This window comes from Hibiscus syriacus, unplaced genomic scaffold (genome assembly GCF_006381635.1).
Source record: "Hibiscus syriacus cultivar Baekdansim isolate YM2019G1 unplaced genomic scaffold, ASM638163v2 tig00111621_pilon, whole genome shotgun sequence".
Lineage (NCBI taxonomy): Eukaryota > Viridiplantae > Streptophyta > Magnoliopsida > Malvales > Malvaceae > Hibiscus > Hibiscus syriacus.
This window is the reverse complement of record NW_024063138.1, coordinates 669,488-694,933: the sequence shown is the minus strand read 5'-3', so window position 1 is coordinate 694,933 and position 25,446 is coordinate 669,488. Positions and strand designations below refer to the sequence as shown.

General features: G+C 33.6%; 1 pseudogene; it reads right to left on the bottom strand.

Annotated features, from left to right (window-relative positions):
* Positions 1-6,309: 6,309 nt before the first annotated feature.
* LOC120165946 lies at positions 6,310-25,016 on the bottom strand (annotated as a pseudogene).
* Positions 25,017-25,446: the final 430 nt, after the last annotated feature.

Genomic DNA, 25,446 nt, shown 5'->3' with positions numbered 1-25,446 from the left:
TGTGATATGGGTTTTCGAAAGTGGAATTTGTATCGTGATCAGAGGCCTCACGATCCTCTAAATCATGCGCCGCCAGGCGCTGGGTTAATTCTGCGACTTGCCTCTGCAAATCCGCAATCATCACATCCTGAACGCTGCGATCACGGCGTTGGGCTTCCTCATTCGGAACCTGCTCACGACGACCACGACCACGACCTCCAGCCATTGAAACTGGTGAAATTTCCCAAGAAGATGTTGAAGCTCTGACACCAACTGACGCCAGACAGAATAGTGATTATCCTGTAGGCTAGCTCCGACAGACGATTCACAAGAGAAAATTCGCCCAAAAACCAGAGAAAAAAAAGTCTCTAGGGTTTAATAAAATATTATAAAATCAATAATCTCCCCAAAAGCAGTCCACAAGCCGGACTGTTATAGCAAAAAAAATCGTCTTTATTCGAATTTTGCCAAAAATAGCAAAAATCGTATTTATTCGAATTTTGCCAAAAATAGCAAAATCCCGAAAATCACTCTAAATTGAAATTCGAAATAAAATAAGCAATCTCCCAAAAAATCCGGTCTAAATCGGATTTAAATTGACTTCCTAATTAACAATCGAAATATTACCATAAATAGTAAAAAATAACTAAATCTAGTGATTCGGAGGGGAAAACGGCAGAATTTGAGGTTGAAAAAAAGGCCACATGGAGCGTAGATGTGGAGAGCGTGCGCGTCGAAAAGAGCTTTCCGGATTGGGGTCTTATGCGCGATTCTGACACCTGTAGCCAAAGTTATGGCCAAAAGACTGAAACATACTCAAAACGACCCCAATAAGGAACATGTCACAATCAATTCCCGCCTTTGCGCTGATCTGCCAACTCATGGTATCTCAGCGCCATCAACGTGCAATCTGACAGCTCAGCATCATCTGTCTCGGATCCCCCTGCATCAGAATCAGAAATCAGAATTAAATAATTAAATGCAGATCTAAAATAGTAGACAGTCCTCATCGAAAGAGGAAGAAGAAGAAAACAAATCTCAAATCCAAAATTCATTTGTTTACAAAGGAAAAAAGAAAGTATTTTCTCATAAATCAAACAGAGAGCGAAGAGAAACACCTTCGTGAGAGTGATTTCAGAAATGGTGACTGGAGGAGTGACGGTGGTGATTGACGGAGTGACTGGCGGCACAACGGTGGTGATTGGAGGTGCGACGATGGTGATTGGCGCTCTGTGTTGGAGAAGATGATGTACTAGAGAATGAAGGAAGGAGTTTTAAAGAATAGGTTCAAAAGATTTAGGGATCGGTTAAGGCTGGAGATATATTCATCCTTTAGCGGTGTTTGTTATACAAACGCCATTATTTTCACGTCTGTTGTGGCATTTCTATGAAAATGCCACTATTGTACAAGTTTATTGCGGTGTTTTTTATAAACGCCACCTTTTTTCATTTTTAGTGGTGTTTTTCTGAAAACGCCACAAAAGTACATGACTATTGCGATGCTTTTCTAAAAATGCCGCTAATTGTTACATTTAGTGACGTTTCTTAAATAAACGACGGAATATGTACAATGCTAACGGTTTTTTTTAAAACGCCACCAAAGATGTGTTTATAGCACCGTTTTTGGAAAAAACTCTGCTAATGTTATTATTTTGTGTCGTTTAGCTTTTAAATGCCGCGATTTTTATAGAGTTAGCGGCGTTTACTCTATAAACGCCACGAGAAACGCCTCTAGAAACCTATTTTGTTGTAGTGGTCGCTTCACGATTAAATCGGCTTATGAATATTGTGCTGGTCAATTTGTTGAGGAGGACATAATAATTGGCGAAAGATAAAACTGTTCCGGGGTCCTCAAAAAATAAAATTATTTTTATGGCTTGTGTGTCGGGATAGGATTTTGACAAATGCGGAGCGTATGCGAAGGTATCTTACTACGGATAGTTGTTGCGGTTTATGCATGGCTCAAGTGGAGGATATTAACCATGTTTTCAGGTTGTCCCATAACTATTGCTGTTTGGATTTCATGTGTTCATTTCCATGGATTTCAAGGATTGGATGGTTATGAATTTGGGACAGGCGCATCGGTATGTTAATCGTTTTGAGCATTGGGATATTCTCTTTGGTTATATAATCTGGAACATATGGCTGCATAGGAATTCAATTGTCTTTAACTCTCCCTTGACTGATTGTCGTTCCATCTTGGAAAGGAGTAGACAGTTGACTGATTCGTTTGTCCGTGCTTGGGTCATGCGACCGGTTTATCAGTCTGTTCAGCCGCAAGTGAGAAGTGAAAGCAGGAGCTGGCAACCGCCTCTACCAGGTTGGCTGAAGATGAATTCGGACGGGGCTCGGTCGTTGGTGTCGGGGCATTCAATGTGTGGAGGGGTCATTCGTAGTCTCGGAGGGGATTGGCGTTTGGGTTTCACTAAATTTATTGGTATATGTTTGACCTTAGGAGCGGAAGTTCGGGGGATCTACTTGGGACTGCTGTTCGCATGGAATCTGGGTGGTCATCAAGTTGTTGTTGAGGTTGATAGTTTGGAGGCGTTGAAGGCGGTTCGATTGGCGAAGGATGGGAGAAACAGTCATACAATTCTGAACCATATTCGTGAATTGCTGCAATTGAATTGGGTGGTCAAGTTTCAGCACGTCGCAAGTGAAGGTAACAAAGTCGCAGATCGTATTGCAAAATTAGCCACTGCAGGGAATTCTGATGCAATCATTTTTCACAAACCACCGGATGAAGCTTTAACTTTGTTGCAGCTTGAGTCCAGCATTAGCAGTTAATTATGTTAGAGAAAATAACCTCAGTGACCAAAAATGCCTTATAATATACGATTTTAATCAATTTTTTTTGGATTTGCCAAAATGACCAACTAAATCGCAATGCGATCGATAATTCGCAACGCGATTTCCGGTATCGCAAATCAGTTTATAGATTCGCAACGCGAACATCGACTATCGCAACGTGAACTTCGACTATCGCAATGCGATTTTCCAAATTCGTTGCGATAGTCCAAGTTCGCGTTGCGATTTATTCCAAATTCGTTGCGATAGTCCAAGTTCGCGTTGTGATTTATTCCAAATTCGTTGCGATAGTCCAAGTTCGTTGCGATAGTCGAAGTTCGCGTTGCGATTTATTCCAAGTTCGTTGCGATTTATTCCAAATTCGTTGCGATAGTCCAAAATCGCAACGACTAGTGGTATTGCATTTGTTTCTTAAGAATTTTATCTAAAAAGATAGTATTCACGCGGACATGTCGAAGACACGTATTACCACGACCACGACCACGACGGCGGCCGCGCGCTAGAGTCCCCCTTGTTCTCTATCACTCAACAAGGAAGTGGGAAAGCCAAGCCTTAAATACCATTCCCAATAGTGTTTCCAATACTATGTGGGATTGAGCATTACCAACACTTGTTCCCAATACTATGTGGGATTGAGCCTTAAATAGTGATATTATTTGTGAATTATAGTTAATGACTTTAGTATTTGTATGAAAAGTATTTGCGGTTCGTTTAGTTTTCATGCAATTCTAATTTATTTTCAATTGATTGTAATTGCACGATAACAATTTTTTTTATTCTCGCGAGTGATGCAATTCTTTTGAATGTTTTGCTTAAAATTGCAATAATCGCGATTGATTGTAGATTGACTTTTAATTATGACACATTTAATCGTATAATACTAATGCAATTGGTTGCTGATTCAGTTGTTTTAATGTGCATGATTGTTAATTGTTTCCTGAATAATCACATAGTATTGGAAACAAGTGTTGGTAATGCTCAATCCCACATTGTATTGGAAACACTATTGGGAATGGTATTTAAGGCTTGGCTTTCCCACTTCCTTGTTGAGTGATAGAGAACAAGGGGGACTCTCGCGCGCCGCCGCCGCCGCCGCCGCCGTCTCGTCTTGTCTCGTCTCGTGGTCATACATGTCTTCGACACGTCCGCGCGAATACTATCTTTTTAGAGAAAATTCTTAAGAAACAAATGCAATACCACCAATCGTTGCGATTTTGGACTATCGCAACGAATTTGGAATAAATCGCAACGCGAACTTGGACTATCGCAACGAATTTGGAATAAATCGCAACGCGAACTTGGACTATCGCAACAAATTTGGAATAAATCGCAACGCGAACTTGGATTATCGCAACGAATTTGGAAAATCGCAACGCGAACTTCGACTATCGCAACACAAACTTGGACTATCGCAATGCGAATATGTAAATCGCAATGCGATAGTCGAAGTTCGCGTTGCGAATCTGGAAACTGATTTGCGATATCGGAGATCGCGTTGCGAATTATCGATCGCATTGCGATTTAGTTGGTCATTTTGGCAAATCCAAAAAAAGTTGGTTAAAATCGTATATTATAAGGCATTTTTTGTCACTGAGGTTATTTTCTCATTATGTTATTCTCGTGTTTTACCAAAAAAAAAAATTAGTTTGACTCAAATCCATAGAACTAGACCCAAAAATCTAGGGATGAGTACGGGGCAGGGTGAGTCGGTTTTCTGATCACCCCAACCTTAACCCGAAATTATTTTACTTATACCGAGACTCGTCCTGCCCAATAATTATTAGATTTTCTTCTACCCCGAACCCGTCCCGACTTCTATACTAAAATCATGATCTCGATCCGACCCGACTCAAATATATTAATATTTTTAAATTATATATTTTATAATAATATATTTATAATTATTTATTATATTCTAAACTGTTAAAATAACATATGTTATTACAATCTATTATATTTTTAACAATTAAAAACCTAGTTTAACACTAAAATAAAAATCGTTAAGTATTTTTAAGGGTTTATATCTGGTTGGGTTGGGTGGGTGACTTTTTACCTTAAATCCTCCCCCATCTCGCCTTAAACCTATCTACTATATAACTTGTCCCGCCCCGAACTCCGAAATTTCAAAAAAAATCGTTCTTATAGAATCGGATCGGATCGGAATCCGTCGGGTCCGGGTATTTTAACCATCCCTACAAATATCAAACTCAAAATTTAGATATATAATTAATAATTTGATTTAAAATTCAGGTTAAATAGGCTTTAATTTGTTGCACTAAAATCGAATCATCGATTTAGATACGAATGAAATTCAGGGTCTACAACAAATAATTAAATAAATAAATAAAACAGTAAGTTGAAAGTATTCATTCATTTGATTAGATCTAGCTTATAAATATCAGACACAGTATATATATACACACAAACATCTCTAAAGTGGCTAAAGAAATAAATCTGAATTGACCTATGGTTCATTAACCAAATAGAGCTTTTGATCATTGCTGATCATTTTGATATCAGGAATTTTAGCAGCATCCTCCGACAAAATGCACCAATAACCATCACCATATTCAAACTGTTCCTTAGCTTCCTTGATTAGTTCATTCATGCTCTGCGCCACCCATAACACCACTCCCCGTCTCTTCTCCTCTTTTTCATTCCATGGATGAAATGGGAAAACTGTGCATTTCTCCTTCCACATCTCACCTGTTATTGGCAACGTTTATATTATTGTTCACTAAAAATGACTTCTTTAGCCAAATAATCTAAACGGGAAAAAGATTTGGGAAAATGTAGGTGTTAGACAATTAATTTGGCATCTAGACTATTTGTTACACTGTGTTTAGAACTCCTCGTTTGAAAATGATGAGTTTCATAAAATATAATAAATAATTAGAACTCTGTCATATGGACCGAGTTTCATACAATTTTCGTCCAGTCTACATGATGAATTCTCTTAAATTTAATATATTTCATAAGATTCATCATGGTCCCTTGACTATATGACGTTGTTTTATTGAGTCCTCTGACTATTAAAAGTTACAAAATGATCACTCGACTATTCATATGTTCCAAACGCGTCCTTTTTCGTTTAAAATATATACGATCTTCTGAGCCGAACGTTAATATGTTGATTGAAATATAATAAAATCATATTTTAATAATATCTAGTGGCACCACCGTTGTTTTCAAGCACTAGCTCGACGACATAATGTAAACTGAGAGTCGATCAACAAAATACAACTCAAACGATTCTGGACTCATATTTTATCACATCCTAGTCAACAGCTTAACATCCATCTCAGATGACAACTAATATTTTAATGGAAATGGACGAGTTTAGACATATGAATAGTTGGTGATTATTTCGTACCTTTTAATAGTCAGATGACTCAACAAAGCAACATCTTAAATAGGGGACCATTTTGTAATTTTCAATAGTCAAGGGATTCAATAAAATTTTGTTTTGCCCTAGAGAGACCATTTATGTAATTTATACCCTAAAATTAAAAACAAATGAATCTATAGATTTTGCCTGTCTTTTGAGAAAACGCTATCGCCTGCTTCAACAAGTGATTTGGCCATGAAATATAGCCCTTCAGAGGCAGCAACATGAAGCGGTGTGCGGTAGTCATAACTTTTTGCATTTGGATCAATGCCACCAGCCAAGGCACGGTTTAGGAGATCCAAATCCCTTCTTGCAACTGTCATACACGGAAAACAACCTGCATCATCCATGGAAAGTAATGCTCCCGCTCCAACAAGTAAACAAGTAACTTTGTCATGCCCATGCTTGATGGCTTCAAGTAACGGAGTGTTCCCAAACTTATCTGATCAACATTAAACAACCTTCATTAGCCGATTTCCCATAAATCTGAGGAATGTAACCCAATAAGATATATGTATTCTAAATGTATTTTATGTTTATCTATTTAGAAGATAAGATAGATAACTACTAGATAGTTTATCATATAAGAAACCTACCGGATATGTTAATCTCAACTTTTTGTTCGATAAGAAAACCAGTAATATCTTCATATCCTCTGGATGCAGCAATATGCTGTAAAAAGAACACTAGATAGTTACATACAGGACTTTTCTGAGACAGGTTCATGTACCATCTCAAAGCTGTAGTTTCATCGTTTTCATTCACCATCTTTCCCCATGAATAACTAAAGTCATCTCAGAAAATTCTCTTGAGGGGTATTTCCCCAGTAATCATACAGATTTAAAGGGAAGCTAGCTACAAAACCATATTTCTCAATGAAGAAATTATACAGAAAACTTAAGCTTTTATGCTTCTTTATTTCCATGCTGGACTTTTCTTTTTCCTTATTCTTTAATCTTATGATGAAGGAAATTGTTACTAAAGAGTGTCAAAACATAGTAAATTACTTTTTACTTTAGTGTCGTGGCATTAATTAGAAGGATTGATGTATTTATTTCCAAGTTCTACATTCTTAAGATTTTTCATGATCTGAAGTCCATATATATATATCTGAGATTACAGATTTATACTACACAAGAAAAGAGTGAAAATATTTTACTGCTTAAAAGTACTTGAGGTAAATTTAGCACGAAAGGCATCATACCAAGGGTGATCTTCCATCATAGTCAGTCCTATTTGGATCAGCTCCAGCTCCGATAAGACGTTTCAACCGGTACAAGTCTCCATTGTAGGCAGCACAATTCAACCTTGCAGCTAGCTCCGATTCTAGCTTTCCTATATATAGGGTAACATCAGACTCCAGTATTTCATTTTGCATATTGGCATCTTTTCCCTATATCAAAAGATTCATTTCAATGAACCTCAATAGGCCAATCATCAAACTCTACACTAGAGAGTCATTTGAATGTTTTGCCTCCAAAAGATGCAGGAAAAGAACATTATTTTTGTGTTAATTCACCTCAAGGAGGTTGTTCAAGATAGTTCTTCCATCAGAAAAGTATATCTCAACAATCTCCATAAATGATCGTTTATCGAGTCGTAAAACCCGGGATAACTCACGAACTCGGATCGTGTAAGGTTGAGGAGTGTTGCAAAGGAAAGAAACTTCGCCAAAAGAGCTATAGGTTTGGAGATCCATGAAGGAATCCCCTGTTCCATCATTTTTGCCTCTCCCTACTTCCACCTGTGCATATTAGTAAATTGTCAACTGCCTACAAATTAAGGACACCAGTACATGTAAAGTTAAAGCTGAAAGAAGTTGTGGTATGGAATTTTTGTTAAAATGTTAACTATTGTGTGAAGTAGTAATCACAACATCTTATACTAGGAGATGCTATATAACAACTTTCTAAACAGCTTGGTCTAAAAACATCTAACCTAATAAAAACTAGGGTAAAATACACAAATGGTCCCCCGAGTATATGATATTGCTTTATTGAGTCTCTCGATTATTAAAAATTACAAAATAGTCATCTAACTATAGGGTGTTGCTTTGCTGAGTCCCTCAACTATTAAAAGTTACAAAATAGTCACCGACTATGTATATATTCCAAACTTGTTCTTTTCCCATTAAAATATTGACGACCTTTTGAGCTGAACGTTAATCTACTGACTGAGATATGACAAAATACGATCCCATAATCATTTGAATTGTATAGTCGTTTAAGATTCTAGGATCATACGTTATCATATCTAGATTAATAGATTAATGTCCAGCTTAGACTACCGTCAATATTTTAATAGAAAATGACAAGTTTAAAACATATGAATAGTCGAGTGATCATTTTGTAACTTTTAATAGCCGATGGACTCAATAAATTAGTGTCATATAGTCGGAGGACCATTTGTGTACTTCACCCTAAAAAATAAGATATCTATTGCATTTACAATTTATTGTACATAAAACTTATTGTGCTTTACCTCCTCGGTTGGTGTTTTATTAGAAAATGTCAATCTTCTTGGATAAAGAGTTAAAATTTGCACTTCCATTATCAATTATGGAATTCCGATTTCTCCTTGAATGATGCCAAGACAAACATGAAAAACAAGATTAAACAAAAATGATACTTTCCTATTGTTGTAGCATGGATTTGTAGCACAGTCTGCTTATGCTTTTACCTAACATTTATTTAAAAATTTAATGTCTTTTTCATGTTTCTTTGGGGAGCTTTGGTTACACATATTTAAGGATATCTATTTTATTTCAGGATTTAGTAGTAATAAAGAACTCTTGCTGCAATTTTATTGGAAATAACAGTAGTGTCGGAGAAAATCTTACCAGTTTGGTCGACTACATTTCCCTGTTCAATAATCACTTCTCCAGGGAGGAAAAACTCTTCATGGACTTTAATTGCCTGACAAACCACAACCAATGATGAGTTTCTTAACCTGTTCCTTGATTGATCAACAACATTGATAAATTCCATGAAAATACAGTTGTTCCTAAGGGTGTTCGTTTTTCGGTTTTAATCGAATTAACCGATCGAACCGAATTAGTTCGGTTAATTCGGTCGGCCACCAAATTAGTTCGATCGGTTAACGGTTAAATATTTTTTTAGAATCCGGTTAACGGTTAATTCGGAATCGGTTAATTAACCGAAATTAAATTTTAAATATTAAATATATTATATATAACATATGGGCTCAGCCCAAACCATTTAAAACTCAATTAATAATTTAAGATCCAATAACTTTTAAACCTAAATCAATATTAATTAATTAAAAAATCCATATAAAATTTTTATTTTATAATTATATATTATTTAAATTAATTCTAAACTGTTTTTTGAATTAAAAAAAATATTCAGTTTTTATATAAATTAGAAAATTTTAAAAAATTTCGGTTAATTAGAAAATTAACCGAAATTTATTCGGTTCGGTTAATATTTTTTTTAAAAAAGTTTGGTTCAGTTAACGGTTAAAAAAAAATTCGATTAATTCGGTTAATGATAATTCGGTTCGGTCGGCCACCGTTTTAACCGAATGAACACCCCTAGTTGTTCCAAACCTAGTGCAAAAACTAGACAATCAATAAAATGACTTACAATATGCTTAATGAATCCTGTTGAGCAACCCTTGAATAGGAAGACTTCTTTAATGAATGGCTCATATAATTTCTCTGAGATCTGTCCAAAAAAGGTTTTTCAACGTAAAACATTATGAATAAGCTTTACAACGAAGCTCCTACATAAATACAAAAAGCACTTTTAAGCAGTGGAGTATAGAATTTGAGCTGCCTATGACTATTAAAGATAAATAAAAATAATTATCTTGGTGCGAATAGAAGCTGGAACATCTTGAAGAGCAGTTGCCTCGGTATAACTGCGATCATATGCTAACTTTAGGTGGCCTTTAATCTCCCTACTTATTTGCTTGTCAAGATTATTTCTATTCATGTATTTGATAAGGTCGGCCATTTTATCCCTAAACCTCTCTGTCTTTGATCCTTTTACTATCAATGCTGCCATGTTACCAATCAGATAAGCACCAAGAATCATGTTAAAGAAACATAAATCATCACAAATATCATTTCTCTGACATTGACAGCATGTATGTCACCATAACCTGCAGAAGAAAGGACGTGATCAACAAAATGGTATAGTACTTGTTAAAAATGTGTCAAAATCAAAGGGAAAAAGAACCTACCAACGGTTACCATGGTTACGACAGAGAAATAGAGAGATAATATATAACGCTTCCACAAATCGATCTCTCTGAAATTCGAAAAACGATATTCGCCCATCTGTAAACTTCCGATCCATGTGTATCCTTCCTTAGAAGGAGGAAGCGTTGTAGCAAGATAGTAAAAGATGCAACCAGCAGCATGAGTGCAATAGTATTCAACAACAAGAAGCTTCACAATCCGGATGAAAAGGTAATTGATCCGAATGTCTTTCTCCAACTTCTCGAAAAATTCGGTCACTCGTAGAGCCCGACTGAGCCTAATCCATAGCATGTATCTAATAGGCTCTTTTCTAACACAAACCTGGTCACAGTAAACAGGCTTCAGATCGGTAATCGTCATGCAATATTCTGATTGAAGAGAATGGGGTACCTTGTAAATAGCATCCCAAGGCGAACATCCGAGGAAATCAACAATGAAACGGGATTTTAAGTACCTGTAGGAATGAAAGGGTTTTAGATAGAATAAATGGTTGAAGAAAATGAAAGAGATGGTTGACCTGAGGGCAATGAGGCGGCGATCGTAAACCAAGCGGTAGGAGTGAGTGTGGCGATAGGGAAGGAAGAAGCGGATGAAGATGTCGAGGAGAAAAGCGAGTTGGCCGGCAATGTCTAAGAGGAAAAGGTTCTCTGGGAGACCTCTGAAAAAACCAAATTCCAGGGGAGTGAAGAAGGAAGAGTACACTGCCCATATCAGTATGAAATGCGTCCACACCACGTACCACCTGAGTATGTGCCAACCACACTTATATCGTTCACTTCAAGATCAATTTTTCATTTCATTGCAGTTACGAATGTACTCTACCAATTAAACATGTTTCAGTATTATTTTTAAAGGTACAATGATTTTTTTTAAAAAAAAAAGATACTCATAAAAGATACAAAACCTCCATTCTGTTGATATGTGAAATAATGAAATGCTCATATGTTTGGCTAAAGTTGTGTATATTTTATTGTCACAGTTACAAAACCTCCATTCTTGGATGGCAGAATTGTTTTCACGAAACAAGCAGAGCAAGTCATGCCCATAAAATATCCTACATAAGATATGCTCATATGTTTGATAGTTGATTAGAGAAAATCATGTAGTTGTCGTTGAGGGTGAAACTGGCTATGGGAAAACAACTCAACTTTCACAGTATCTTCATGAAGATGGGTACACTATAAATGGTGTAGTTGGTTGTACTTGAGCTTATTACTCCGCAAAAGAAGTTGTACTGACACATTTGAGAAATCCGTGATAGAGGAATTGCAGAAAATCATCTCTTGATGGAGTGACCGATTTGTTATAAACCAATAGTGTTAGTAGCCAATTTTATTACTTTTGAAACTTCAGTAAGGAAAACAAAACCTTACTCAAATGTTAGTAATCATTTGTGTAATTTATCCTAAAGTATTAGTTTAATAAATTAAAAATAAACATATAAATAATTTACACGCAAGCAACATTAGACGCTAGTGGATTATAAAAGGCATGATGCTTAAAAATGTTTCTAACGTTTAATTAAATATTTTTTTGGTATATATATATTTTTAAAACATTTTAAACTCCAACGTTTCATTTTTAGGACAAAATGGTTCATTCATTAATGAAAACTGTCGCGGCCGTTTTTCGGTTGGCCCGAAATTGGGCTTCGACTTAGGAAAAATGATTTGGAGTCGCCACCGATCATTTTAAAGAAATATTAGGTTGATCGGACGCCATCTTACCTGATCTGCATTTTACCAGAAACGTGTCGGGTTCGGGAGTCGATTACGGTCAAGGAAGGATTAGCACCATTGAACCGCCCTTTCGGTACCAATTAATTTGTCGGTTGTCTTTAATTGTGAAAATTAGAATTTAAATTAAAATTTAAAATATTCAATTCGAATTACTTACCTTGGATGGTTGGAGTTTTTCTTTAAAAAGTAAGGCTTTGGCACCGGTGAAGGCTATGGCCAAGTATTCGACAGAGGACGGGGTAAGCTTTCTTCAAATCCTTTCTTGTTTTTACTCTTTTTTTTTAATTTTCGAATGAAGTCTCTCTATTTTTCCGTTTTCCCCCTGTGATTTTTCCAATTCGAATACCCTCCTCTTTGGTTCGAATGCACTCCTTGGTATTTTCATTTGAGTTTTTTCGTATGTTCTCCTCCGTCTTTCCTCTCTTTTCACCGTGATTTTACCTTAATTTATAGGCTGTAAAAGCCCTATTTTTAGGTTCGATTTAGACTCCTATTAAGATTAAAACTGCTCCCTTATTCCCGGTTTGTTGAGAGTCCAATGGGACTAACTTCTTTTTTGTTGACTTGGTGATGTTGGTGCCGTGATCTCCGGGGAGAGGTTGTGGGGCGAAAAGTAGGGTCTATAGCTACCCCTCTTTGTCCATAGTCGTGTAACGGGGATAGGGTAAAGATTAAAAGACACATTTTTTGTTCGGTAGAGTTGAAAATTAACTCTGATGTTTCAATAACTTCTCATCGAATTGTGTTGTGGATGCCTCTTCCGTCGCGAAGTCGAGTCCATCTTGAAGCTACAATTTAAAATTTGAATCGGATTGTGGCTTCTCGTTGCCAAATTGTAGTCAACTTCGGTATTCTTCTCGGTTTAAAGACCTATGTTTGAAAATTCAACTGAAAATAGTTTCTTAATGTGGCATCGAGTTGAATGGAATTGAACTCGACAGCTTCTGTGGACAACTAGATTTTCTCGACTTAAGCTATGCTGCTTAAAAATGGTTTCTTGTCACTAAGGCACAGCTAACCCAAGTATTCTTCTTGACTGGAAGACCTCGACTGCAACCGGACAGTAGTGTAACTGGGCTGAATGGAATCGAACTCTAAGGTCTTTGGCAGATAACCCTTCTAGCCTTGAGTTATGCTGCAAATGATGTGCCTCGAAGCTGAGTATAGTCGAACTGGAAGGTCTTTGTGTTTCAAGGAAACATTTCAAAGGTTTTTTGTGTTTCAAGAGAAACAGTCTCCATGGTTTTTTTTGTTTCAAGAGAAACAGTCTCCAGGGAGACAAAATTTTATTTCAAGAGAAACATATTTAAAGGTTAGTGTTTCAAGAGAAACTGTCTCAAGAGAGACAAAACTTTGTTTCAAGAGTAACTATCTCAAGAGAGACAAAATTTATTTCAAGAGAAACTGTCTCAAGTGAGACAAAACTTAGTTCCAAAAAAACTGTCTCAAGGGAGACGAAATTTGTTTCAAGGAAAACATATTCAAAGATTTTGTTTCAAGGGAAACTGTCTCAAGAGGGACAAAAACTTTTTCAATGGAAACTGTCTCAAGAGAGACAAAATTTGTTTCAATGGAAATTGTCTCAAGAGGGACAAAATTTGTTTCAAGGGAAACTGTCTCAAGAGAGACAAAATTTATTTAAAGGGAAACTGTCTCAAGAGAGACAAAACTTTATTTTGAGTAGATTAGTCTCAAGCGAGATGACCCCTTGTTTCGAGTGAAACAATCTCAAAGGTGATCGATAATATGCTTGTTCCTGTATGTTAAAGAAATTCTTTCAGAAGCCCTAATCGTTGACTTAAGGAAGTCAAATCTGTTGATGGCATATTTTTTATGATGCTAAATCACTTCATTGGGCACGATATCCTTTTTCGTGAAGTTGAAATCGTGGATGACTCATTCGCTGTGAAATTGAGCTTTTAATTGGACATCCTTTGTTGTGAAGTTAAAATCCACACTTGTAAATTGCATCCCTTTCGAGTTCAATATTTTTCGCTATGAAGTTGAAATTGACTCTGGCATGAATCTGTAAAATTATGCACATTTGCGATGCTATGGATGCAATGCTCTTATGTATGCCTATAATGTATATGCAAAATATGTTAGGGTTTGGAGAGAAATCTCAATCTCTGGTTGTCAGTCTTGATGACTCTTGATTCTGGAATCTTGAATTTGTGATTCTTGATCTTGGATTCTTCAAGTTGCTTAAATCTGATGTACATAATATTGATCTGTGAAGAGAACAATTGCTTGAACAGTCTTCATTATATCCCTGACTCAGTTTGTCTTCATTTCCACCAGGGTGTACTCTTGCAAACCTCAACTTAAGACGATTTGTTTTCCTTTCCCTATCAAATTTTGCCCCAAAAATGGCTTCATTTGCCTCAACTTCGATCTTGAGCTTCGAAGAGATATTTGTTGACTTCCAAGATATGCTTCTAGAGAACTTATCTTGTTTGAAAAATGCTTTTCTTCCTTTGAATTTTCAAAACTTTGAAAAATATCAAAATGAATTTTGAAAAATATTTTCAAATTCTCCCTTAAGCTTTGATAGTTGCAAATCTTTGACAAATATCAAGATCGAAAAGTTAGTTTAGAGGTAGGCTACCTAAATCCTAAGGTTTGTTTCCTCAATTCGGTCATGGCTCGCCCCTCTTTCTTGGTTTGATATTTTAATCGGAGGCGAACAAAATGACACAACTAGCATAATCAATGGCTAGACCTTTCAGAACACTTCTGTTTCAGTTCTCTGAAATCTTCCGTTTGTTTAAGCTTCATAGGCTCCTCTAACAAAGGCAGTGCAAAAATATCGGTCTAAAAATGAAATTTCTGAGTGCTCGTGTGAAATTGACTATAACAGGTGTTCCTTAACTCCCTTAGTCCATCTTTTACTGAAACTCCTTATTTAATTTTGCCATTGTCTGGCTAGCTAGATCCATAAAGCCGGGGCATTTAACCAATTGCTCTAGAGGGACAACTTAATATCATTGTATATATATTATAATTACCTTTATCAGGTTAGCTGAATATTATCCATAAAGTCGGGGCGTTTAACCAATTGTTCTAGAGGGACAACTCAAGCTTTATTGTATATTATATTATAACCACCTTTATCAGGATAGCTGAATCTTATCCATAAAGTCGGGGTGTTTAACCAATTTCTTTAGAGGGACAGCTCAAGCTTTACTGTATATATATAATATTATAATCTGGGTATACGGGTCCAATTTCTTAAGTTTGTTAAGAAGAACCTGTTATAGTCTAGGTGTTTCTAAAAGTCAAGGAATCTCATCTTTAGAGTTCAATTTCCAAACAACTGACCTAAACTAAATTTGCTTACTCGACTATTCCATCTATGAAGATCATTATCATCACTGAACGTCATAAAAAAAGGTATGGACCAATTAGTTTTGCAATCTCATGTGCTAGTTGCCCCATTATGTTCGCTCTTAACACATACCTGAATACCAACCATTTGATTGACTATACATGTGATGAGAAGGCTAGCTTGGTTCCTGTAAGAGAAGGGTATGTATTCCAGTGTATGTTCTGGATCAAAAGTGGTTCTTATTTTGTAGGGTTCAATTTTTCATTTGTCAAAGATTTACAACATCAATTATTAAAAAGTTTTTGATTAAGGTTATATTCAAGGAATTCAAGATTAAAACTTGCTCATTTCCTCATAATGAAACATTTTATTTTAAATGTTTGAACGTCAAGTGACTTAAAAACATTCACACATAAGAAGTACGAAAGAAAAAACAAGTTCAAACAAGATGATATGCTTGAGAGTGCAACAAAATTCTTGATGGATGCCCCATCCGACTCTTGATCAGAATGTCCTATTACACATTGAAAGTCAATGCCCCTGAATCGATCAGATCTTGGACCTTACGTTTCAATGCCCCGCAGTTCTTAGTGGTGTGCCCTAAGCTCCCAATATGATAGCTGCATATGGCGTTAATATCATGGCCTTCAGGATATGGGGCCTCTCTAGGTTTGGATTGAATCGGAGTCACGAGATTCTTCTCAACTAGCGCTGGGAGAAACTCCTCATATGTCATTGGGATTGGACTGATGCAAATCTTTTCACGAAAGACATTATGAGGTCTAGTCCCCATATTAGTCAGGTAAGATTCCCTTTCATTCCTTGGTTCTCTCTGAGTTCGTTTAGAAGTACCGGATGGTACAACAGTAGTGGTTTTTGAACTTGAGATCGTAACATCTTTGTTGGCATTATAGGTGTTGACATTGTTGATCTCTATCTCTTTGTTCTTCATGAGAGGCTTCTTACTAGAGTCATCTCCCTCAATCTTTCCTTGCTTTAATGGCCAACTCGATCATCTCACCAGTCATAACTAGATCTGAGAAACTTCCCGATGTGATTGCCACCTGGTGCCCGAAGTAAAGTTTCTTCAAGGTTTGTACAAACAACTTCCTGGTTTCCTTTTGATGAGGCATTCTTTCGTTAGTTAATGCGAATGCAAAGGAATGAAAATAACAAAATGCAAAATATGTCTAAATGCCTGATACATAAAATATCCGAGGGATTGATCCAAAAAATGTGTCTGTTATTATAAATAATCCTTATTGAGGACAAAAGTATTACGTCTTAGGAGACAAAAACATTTTAATGGTATATATCCCGAACAGCCCTTGACAAGTTGATTCGTCTTCCTTTTTTGTCACCGGTTGAATATCCTGTCGAACCGTTCTGACTCCTTTGGCTAAACTTGTGCAAGTGACGAGCTGCTTGGCCCAAAAAAGGTCTCGAATGACTGCCTCTCCGACTTTCACTCTTTGTTGGGTCCAAACAAAAACGCCTTTGGAAGCCTATATTGAAAAGAGTTATCTGAAACCTACTTTTTGGATTTATCAACAATGGACTGTCGTCTTTGAAGGGACTCTCCAGGTCAATAACATTTTTCTGGTCTTGCCCTGCAACTTTTGGCTAAGTCACAAAGTTGACTTTTGGTGTGCTCGGTGTAATCTCGGTCTGTTCTGAATCCTTTTTGACCATAACCTGACTTCTGAGCTTTTCATCTATTGTATTATAACCCCTTTGTCCATTAATGCAAATTATTCATGTTTAACAAACACATTTTTGGTGGATCAACACCTCTTTTAAATGATGCGAGTGATGAAAACAAAATAAAAGAGAACAAAAATAAAAAGAGTTAGTGAGGTAAATCAAAATAATAATAAAAATGAATAATCATACCCCACATGCTTTATTATTCCTACCCGGACATGATCTCTGTCCCTCATGCTAATTTCAAACAAATCCTAACCGCATATTTGTCTAGTTCGCATGCTTTGAACATAAAGTAAAGCAGAAAACAAAACAACCTAGGGTTTCGAATGAGGTTTTTGGGGTGGGCTCTAATTCCCTGTACTCCCGGTTTAGGTTCTAAAAAGGTACCCGAGTTCTCCTTGCTGGTGCCCCCTTGGGCTTGCCAGACCCTTAGTCCTAAGCCTATTACAAGCTTGTGTGAACTATGTTAACTCGAGAGGAAACATTCCCTTGTGCCCATACGGAGAATAAATTCACACGAAGGCATAAGGTATATGAATCCTGAAGGTTACTTGCAAGGCCCATACGGAGAATAAATTCCCACGAAGGCGTCGCTTTCACCCCTACTTAAATAAGGTTCAGAGCTCGGGTATAGAGCTAGAGATAGAAACTTTTAAAAATATGAAATCATTGAAACAAATGTCAGTACAACTATTTACTTTAAAAAATCATCAAAGAAAAATAATTAGAATTGAATAAATAAATTTAAATTTAAATTTACCATTTTCGCTTAAAAAGACAACCAAAAATTAATTTCAACCTGACTCACTTACCTTTTCCCCAGCGGAGTCGCCAAGCTGTCGCGACCGTCTTTCGGTTGGCCCGAAATTGGGCTTCGACTTAGGAAAAATGATTTGGAGTCGCCACCGATCATTTTAAAGAAATATTAGGATGATCGGATGCCATCTTATCTGATATGCGTTTTACCAGAAACGTGTCAGGTTCGGGAGTCGGTTACGGTCAAGGAAGGATTAGCACCCTTGAACCGCCCTTTCGGTATCAATTAATTTTTCGGTTGTCTTTAATTGTGAAAATTAGAATTTAAATTAAAATTTAAAATATTCAATTCGGATTACTTACCTTGGATGGTTGGAGTTTTTCTTTAAAAAGTAAGGCTTTGGCACCGGTGAAGGCTATGGCCAAGTATTCGACAGAGGACGAGGTAAGCTTTCTTCAAATCCTTTCTCGTTTTTACTCTTCTTTTTCTAATTTTCGAATGAGTTCTCTCTATTTTTTTCGTTTCCCCCTTTGATTTTTTCGATTCGAATACCCTCCTCTTTGGTTAGATTGCACTCCTCAGTATTTTCATTTGAGTTTTTTCATATGATCTCCTCCGTCTTTCCTCATTTTTCACCGTGATTTTACCTTAATTTATAGACTGGAAAAACCCTATTTTTAGGTTCGATTTAGACTCCTATTAAGATTAAAACTGCTCCCTTATTCCCGGTTTATTGAGAGTCCCATGGGACTAACTTCTTTTTTGTTGACTTGGTGATGTTGGTGTTGTGATCTTCGGGGAGAGGTTGTGGGGCGAAATGTAGTGTCTACAGAAACCATTAGTCAACAAATAGTTGACACTCCAAAATAAGGGTCTTTGTCCTAAAATGAAATATTGAGGGGCCAAATTGCTAAAAAAAAGAATGAGGGACAAGTGATTATGTAGTTAAAATTTAGGGACCTTCTTACATTAAAATAAAATGTTAGGGGTCAAAATACTAAAAAAATGGAGCCAAAGTGAATATATAGTCAACTTTTAGGGAACTTTTTGTTTTAAAATCAAATATTAGAGGACTAGATACTTAAAAAAAGATCAAAATAACTATTTAATATTTTTTATATTATTTCATTATAAAAATACACAATATACCTAAAACTACCTCACATCATAGAAATATAAAGGATTTTTTATGACACATGTTTAATTGTAAAACTGTTAAGTTCGTTTATATTTTTTAATTTTTAAAATTAATTAATGATATCTTATTTATTGATTGATTAATATTGATTTAATAATGTAAATAAGTGTGACCAAAATTCGACTCGAATTATCAATTCAATTTTCGAGTTCAAGTCGAGTTGAAATTTCAAAATTTTGAATTACACGAAAAACAAAAATTTAGATAAATATTTTTGACAGATTTGCAATTTGATCCCTATTTTTCTATTCCTTTAATTCCTCTTTCATTTTAAGTTTTTTTTATATCAAATTTGAACCACATGTTCCTAAATCATCATAGAATACATATGTACTTTCAAATCATCCTTTTGATAATAAATTTTATAATGTTTCAATTTAGTCCCTCAACTTTACATGATTTTCTTATTTCTTCAATTCATCCTTCATTTTAAGTACATTTTTTTACTAAACTTGAACCACATGCTCCCCTACCACTATAGAATACATATGTAACTCCAATTCCTATTTTTACTAAAAATGTATTTTGATTTTTTTCAATTTAGTCCCTTAACTTTTCATTTTACTCAATTTAATCTTTTAACTATAATTGTTTGTAAATTCTTTCCTCACATCAATTCCTTGACTCCTTTACACTTTCATCAATTTTTCACCCTCAAAATACCTTCTTTGAAATATAATATTGCAAATATATTTTTATAATTTTAGATTATATTTAATTTATTAAATAACATTATAATATGCAAAAGTATATTAAGAAACATATAAATATATATATTTATGGTTAGAGAAAGTCGAAAACTGAAACCAATTTGTATCATAATACTATAAATAATTACAATTAAATTTGCATAAAAACTCGAACAACTCAACTCAAAAAATTTTAAATTAAGTTTGAGTCATAAAATACGGCTCATCAACTCAAATAACTCAAAATTATTTTACTCAACCCAACTCGACCAAATATATGTCTCTAACTGTAAGGGTCTAGTATGAAGATAATTATCCGAATTCAATTTGTTCAATTCATAACATCATAAATCAAACATCTATGCTTTAATATTTCGTCAAATTACTGAATTTTTTATACTTTTTATACTAAAGTTAGTATGCCAATTAATCATCTTAAATATGGACATATATAAATAATTATTTGATTTTTCTATTATACAAACATATTAAAAAAATACCATCTATTCTTAATTAATATTTAAAAATAAAATATAGATAAATATACCACATGTTTTTTAAAAATAAAATTTTTACTAATACATTAGTGTTGTCTTCGGTTCTGCGTACAAAGAATAATATTATCCTGAGAGGTGCTAATGAACCACAAGACACATATCTAAAGCCAATCTCAACCTGTGATATTTATGTACCACAAAGAAACATGGATGGCACTTATTCTTACTAAAAATTAGTTTTCAATGTTTATTAAAATAATTATTTCTACTTGTATTCTATTTTTTTTTTAACATTTTGACTCCTAACATTTTATTTTAGAATAAAAAGACCTTTTGATCAAATAGTTACTTTAGTACTTATTCCTTTTTAAAGTATTTTAGATTTTAATATTTTATTTTAGGGTAAAATGTCCCTATTTTAGAGCATTAAACGTTTGTTAACTAACATTTTCCATCAACATATGGGTCTTTTGTCAAAAATAAAATATTAGAGGCCAAAATATTAAAAAAAAAAGACCAAAATGACTTTTTAGTCAAACATCAAGGTTTGTTTTGGCATTATGCCTATTTTAAATGGTTAAAGGTTAAATGCATTATTGGTCCTTGAAGTATATCCTTTTCTTATTTTTAATTATTGATTAATTCATTCATTCATTCGAATAGAATATAAATTATTTCCTTTATTTACTTATATTTTTATGATTATTTTCTTCACCGTATCTACAAATTCCCAATAAAAAATATCCCAATAATTTCTCTTTAGTAGGGATGTTCATATAATAGTACTGTTTAGTCTAAACGGTCGGTTAACCGCTATAATGGTTATTAAATTTTGCTAATCGTAAACTAATTATTAAATAATTATTAACCACTAACGGTTAATTGTTATTAACGATTCAGTTACAAGTTAACCTTATTATAATTATTTTCAAAGACAACACAACATAAAAATTCAAAGTTTCATACAATTTACGATGATAAAAGCGTATATTTGTAAAAAAATATTATTCATTTTTGGATGCATTGTATTTTTATCGAAACATATATTTGTAGAAATCTTATTTATTTTTTGAAGCATTTTATGTTATTGAAATATATATATTATGAGGTATATTATTTTTTTATTCAATTTAAAATCTCACGTGTATATTTACTAATAAACATACTTACATAACCCTAAACCTAAACACACATAGACAAATAAACATGATAAATAAAAAATTTGAAAAACCATTTTGATTTTATTTCTAATTCTATTCTCTCTAAAAATGTAATTAATTTTAATTTATTAATAATTAATCGATATTAATCATTTATTAAAATGTGCACCGTAACCATAACCGTAGACTAGTATTTTTAACGATTCAATTAACAAAAATTGTTTAATCTTAATAATTTAACTAATTAACATATGAAATATAACAGATACATCAGTTAACGGTTAATTTGAACATCCGTACTCTGCAAGAATCTATTATTTTCTGGTCTAAACCAAAGTTTCTTGATCAATAAAGAACAAAGGTTTATTATCTAAACTCGTATTATTCATATAAATAACGAATTAAAATTTGACAAATATTTATACAATAAATATAAAAAAATATTACACATTTATGTAACATTTAAATTTTAAATAGGGTAAACTATGTGAATAGTCTCTTTTGTTTAGGGTCTATCGAACTTTGGTTTCGAATTTAAAAGTTAAGGTCAAATGGTCCTTAACATTATTGGTCTGTTTGGTTTAAGTCTCTCCGTCATTATCCCTTAACGAATATGTGACATAATTGAGAGACTAAAATCGAACGGATCGGTAACGTTAGGGACTAAAATCGATCTGATCGATAACGTAAGGGACCATATACCCTTAATTTTAAATTGATAACCAAAGTCAGTCAAAACGAAAACAAAGAGGACTATTCACATAGTTTACCCTTTTAAGTATAATAATATTAAGATTCAAAGAATAACTCTTAAATATTTATTATCTAAACTCGTATTATTCATATAAATAACGAATTAAAACTAATGTACTTTTTTGACCTACGGATTTCGTTGTTGACTGTTACGGTGTTGATGCGATACTTCACGATGCTGATATGACCGTCCACAGTGGTTGGTAACTTGGTAGATGAACTAAATTAGTTTTTTTCTGGTCGAGTTCGAGGGTAAAATTGAGTTTTTTAAAGTTCAAGGACTTATTTGATTTTTTTCAAAAAAATATTTTAGATTTTAGATTTTAAATTTAAACTATACAAATATAGAAAAAATATAAAAATACTAAAAGTAAAATTAAATTACTAAAAAATTAAAAATATAAATATTAATCAGAATGATTGAAAATATTATTGTTCGTTGTGCATGATGGTTGTGTATTTTTCAAACTTGTCAAGAAATTTGATTCCTTTGAAAAGTTGGATAATTTGGATTATGGATGATCTGTTAAAACTGAAGGTACAAAAGATATAAAACGTTTAAACATTGTGATGAAAGAAAGAAAATAATTTGTATAAATTGTCCGAAAACAATTAAAAACATAAGGTTATTAATTTATTTCTTCAAGTCATTTTATTTAATTATCGATTGGATATTAATTTACTTGACCTTATTATTATAATTAAAAAAATAAGTATTTATATGTATTTAAATTTATTGTTTTTAACTTAAAGGTTGAGATTTAAAAATAATTTAAGTATCTTAATTTAAAAAATATTATCGTGCAAGTATATTTGGTTGGGTGGTTAAGTTCGTTGTTTTTGTTCTTCACATTTCCTTAGTAATTTAATTTTTAATTATATATATATATATATAATTTTTTAGTAATTTAATTTTTATTTTTAGTATTTCTATATTTATTTTTTTTCTATATTTGTATAGTTTAAATTTAAAAATTCAAATAATTTTTTTTTGAAAGATCAAATAAGCTCTTAAACTTTAAAAAGATCTAATTTGACCCTCGAACTTGACCAGAAAAGTTAATTTAGCCTATCTGCCACATCATCTGTCACGTCACCAATCACTGTGGACCATCATGTCAACATCGTAAAGTGCCACATCAACACTGTAACGGTCAACAATGAAAACCGTTGATCAAATGGACATATTAAACTTTTTTTCTTCTAAATTTAAGGGTTACATTAAATACAAAAGAAAATGACGAGGACCATTTTTAAAAAAAAATACGAGAGTCTCTAGTACCTTTTGTCTAACTAAATCAAATCCATTATTAACTTTTGTCGTGGGCAAGATGCGTTAATACTTAACACGGAGCATTAAAACTTGACCAATAAATATAATTTTAATTCTTACGCCAAAATTAATTGCAAATTTAATTATAAAATTGAAATACATAAACGTGTTACTATGATTGTATTTATCATCAATTACGAGTGAAATTGAGTTTAAAATTATTTTTAAAATATTTAATGTATTGAAAATCCTGCAAATAAAATTAGTAAATTTAAATTTCAATAATTAATGCATTTGAATTTTAAAACAACTAATGAATTAAGATATTAAAATTAGTACTTATAATTTCTAATTAATCTTACATCAATTAGGTTTTATTTTTTTAATTATATCAATATTTAGGGTAGAGTACACAAATGGTCCCCGACTATAGGATATTGTTTTATTAAAATTTATGATTATTAAAAGTTACAAAATGATCTTTCAACTATAGGGAGTTGCTTTGTTGAGTCCTTCGACTATTAAAAATTACAAAATGGTCACCTGACTGTTCATTATGTTTCAAACTAGTCTCTTTTTTTTAAAAAAAATTGACAATAATCTGAGCTTGAGGTTAACATGTTGACTAATATATGATAGTCGTTTGAGATTATGCTATCAGATTTAATCACATCTCAGTCAATAGGTTAACTTCCAGCTCAGACTGTCATTAATTTTTTAAAGAAAAATGACGAGTTTAGAACATAATGAATAGTTGAATGATCATTTTGTAAATTTTTATAGTCGATGGACTCAAAAAAACAACTCCCTATAGTAAGATGACCATTTTATAACTTTTAATTGTCAAGAGACTCAACAAAACAATATCCTATAGCCATTTGTGCATTTTACCGTACTATATAATATATTTATCAACTAATTCAGATCGAATATTATAAATATCCATTATAAGTGACTATTTCAAATTAATATATTTTATTCATTATATTAAGTTTCGAAATATTGTTTCTGCTTAAGAAATTTAATGTTCGTAATTAAGTTTGAATTTTAATTCATAAGAGATGACTACAAAAAAGCAGGAAACAGGAAGAAAAGGAGCTAAAAAGGCAGGTGAAAGTATAAGTTACCAGTTATCAGGATGAATGATGAATCCATGGGAACGAGAAGGCTCTGTGTTTCCACTAACAATGTCTCTCCCGACTCCTGTCCAGTTCGAACTCGACTCGTTTTTCAACAGTGATAAAGCCCTCTTCCACAACGGTCTTCTTCTCGACTCCTCCTCGAACGTCTCTTCATCTTCCGACTCCTCGACTCCTGGCCGCATCCTTAGATTTATCTCTGCAGATCAACACAATCAAAGTAATGATTCGAAATCAACAAACAGCAATCAAAGTAATGAATAGCATACCTTGTGGCTTGGACTAATCCTTGCTGCTGTGGGTGTTTGAGTTCACAAACCGGAATTTGAAGGCATTATCAACTGGGGGAGAGGAAGAGAGGCATCTTAATTATTCCGTTGCGATTTACAATTGATTTGAAAAAGGATAAAATTAGAATTTTGAAAAGCGAGTTTGTGGTGACACAGAGAATCTCTCAACAGTTTTTAGAGAAAAGATGATCTTTATCTTGTAATTATTCCATCATTTGAATTAGATTTACCGCTACGAGGAATTATATTTCGGAGTGACATAAATAAACTAATTATAGAGCTTTGGAATAAGAAAATAATATTATTAGAAAGGGGATTTAATTTTATTCATTGTAAATTAAGCATTAACGTTACTTTTTTTTATTTTATTTTGATTATTCATAGTTAAAAACTTAATGGAGATGATGATGTGACATAATATGATAATAATTTTAGCCCTCAACACTTATAAATTCTATCAACTTGGTCATGAATCGATAAATCAAACTTTTCATATTTAAAAATTATATCAATTTA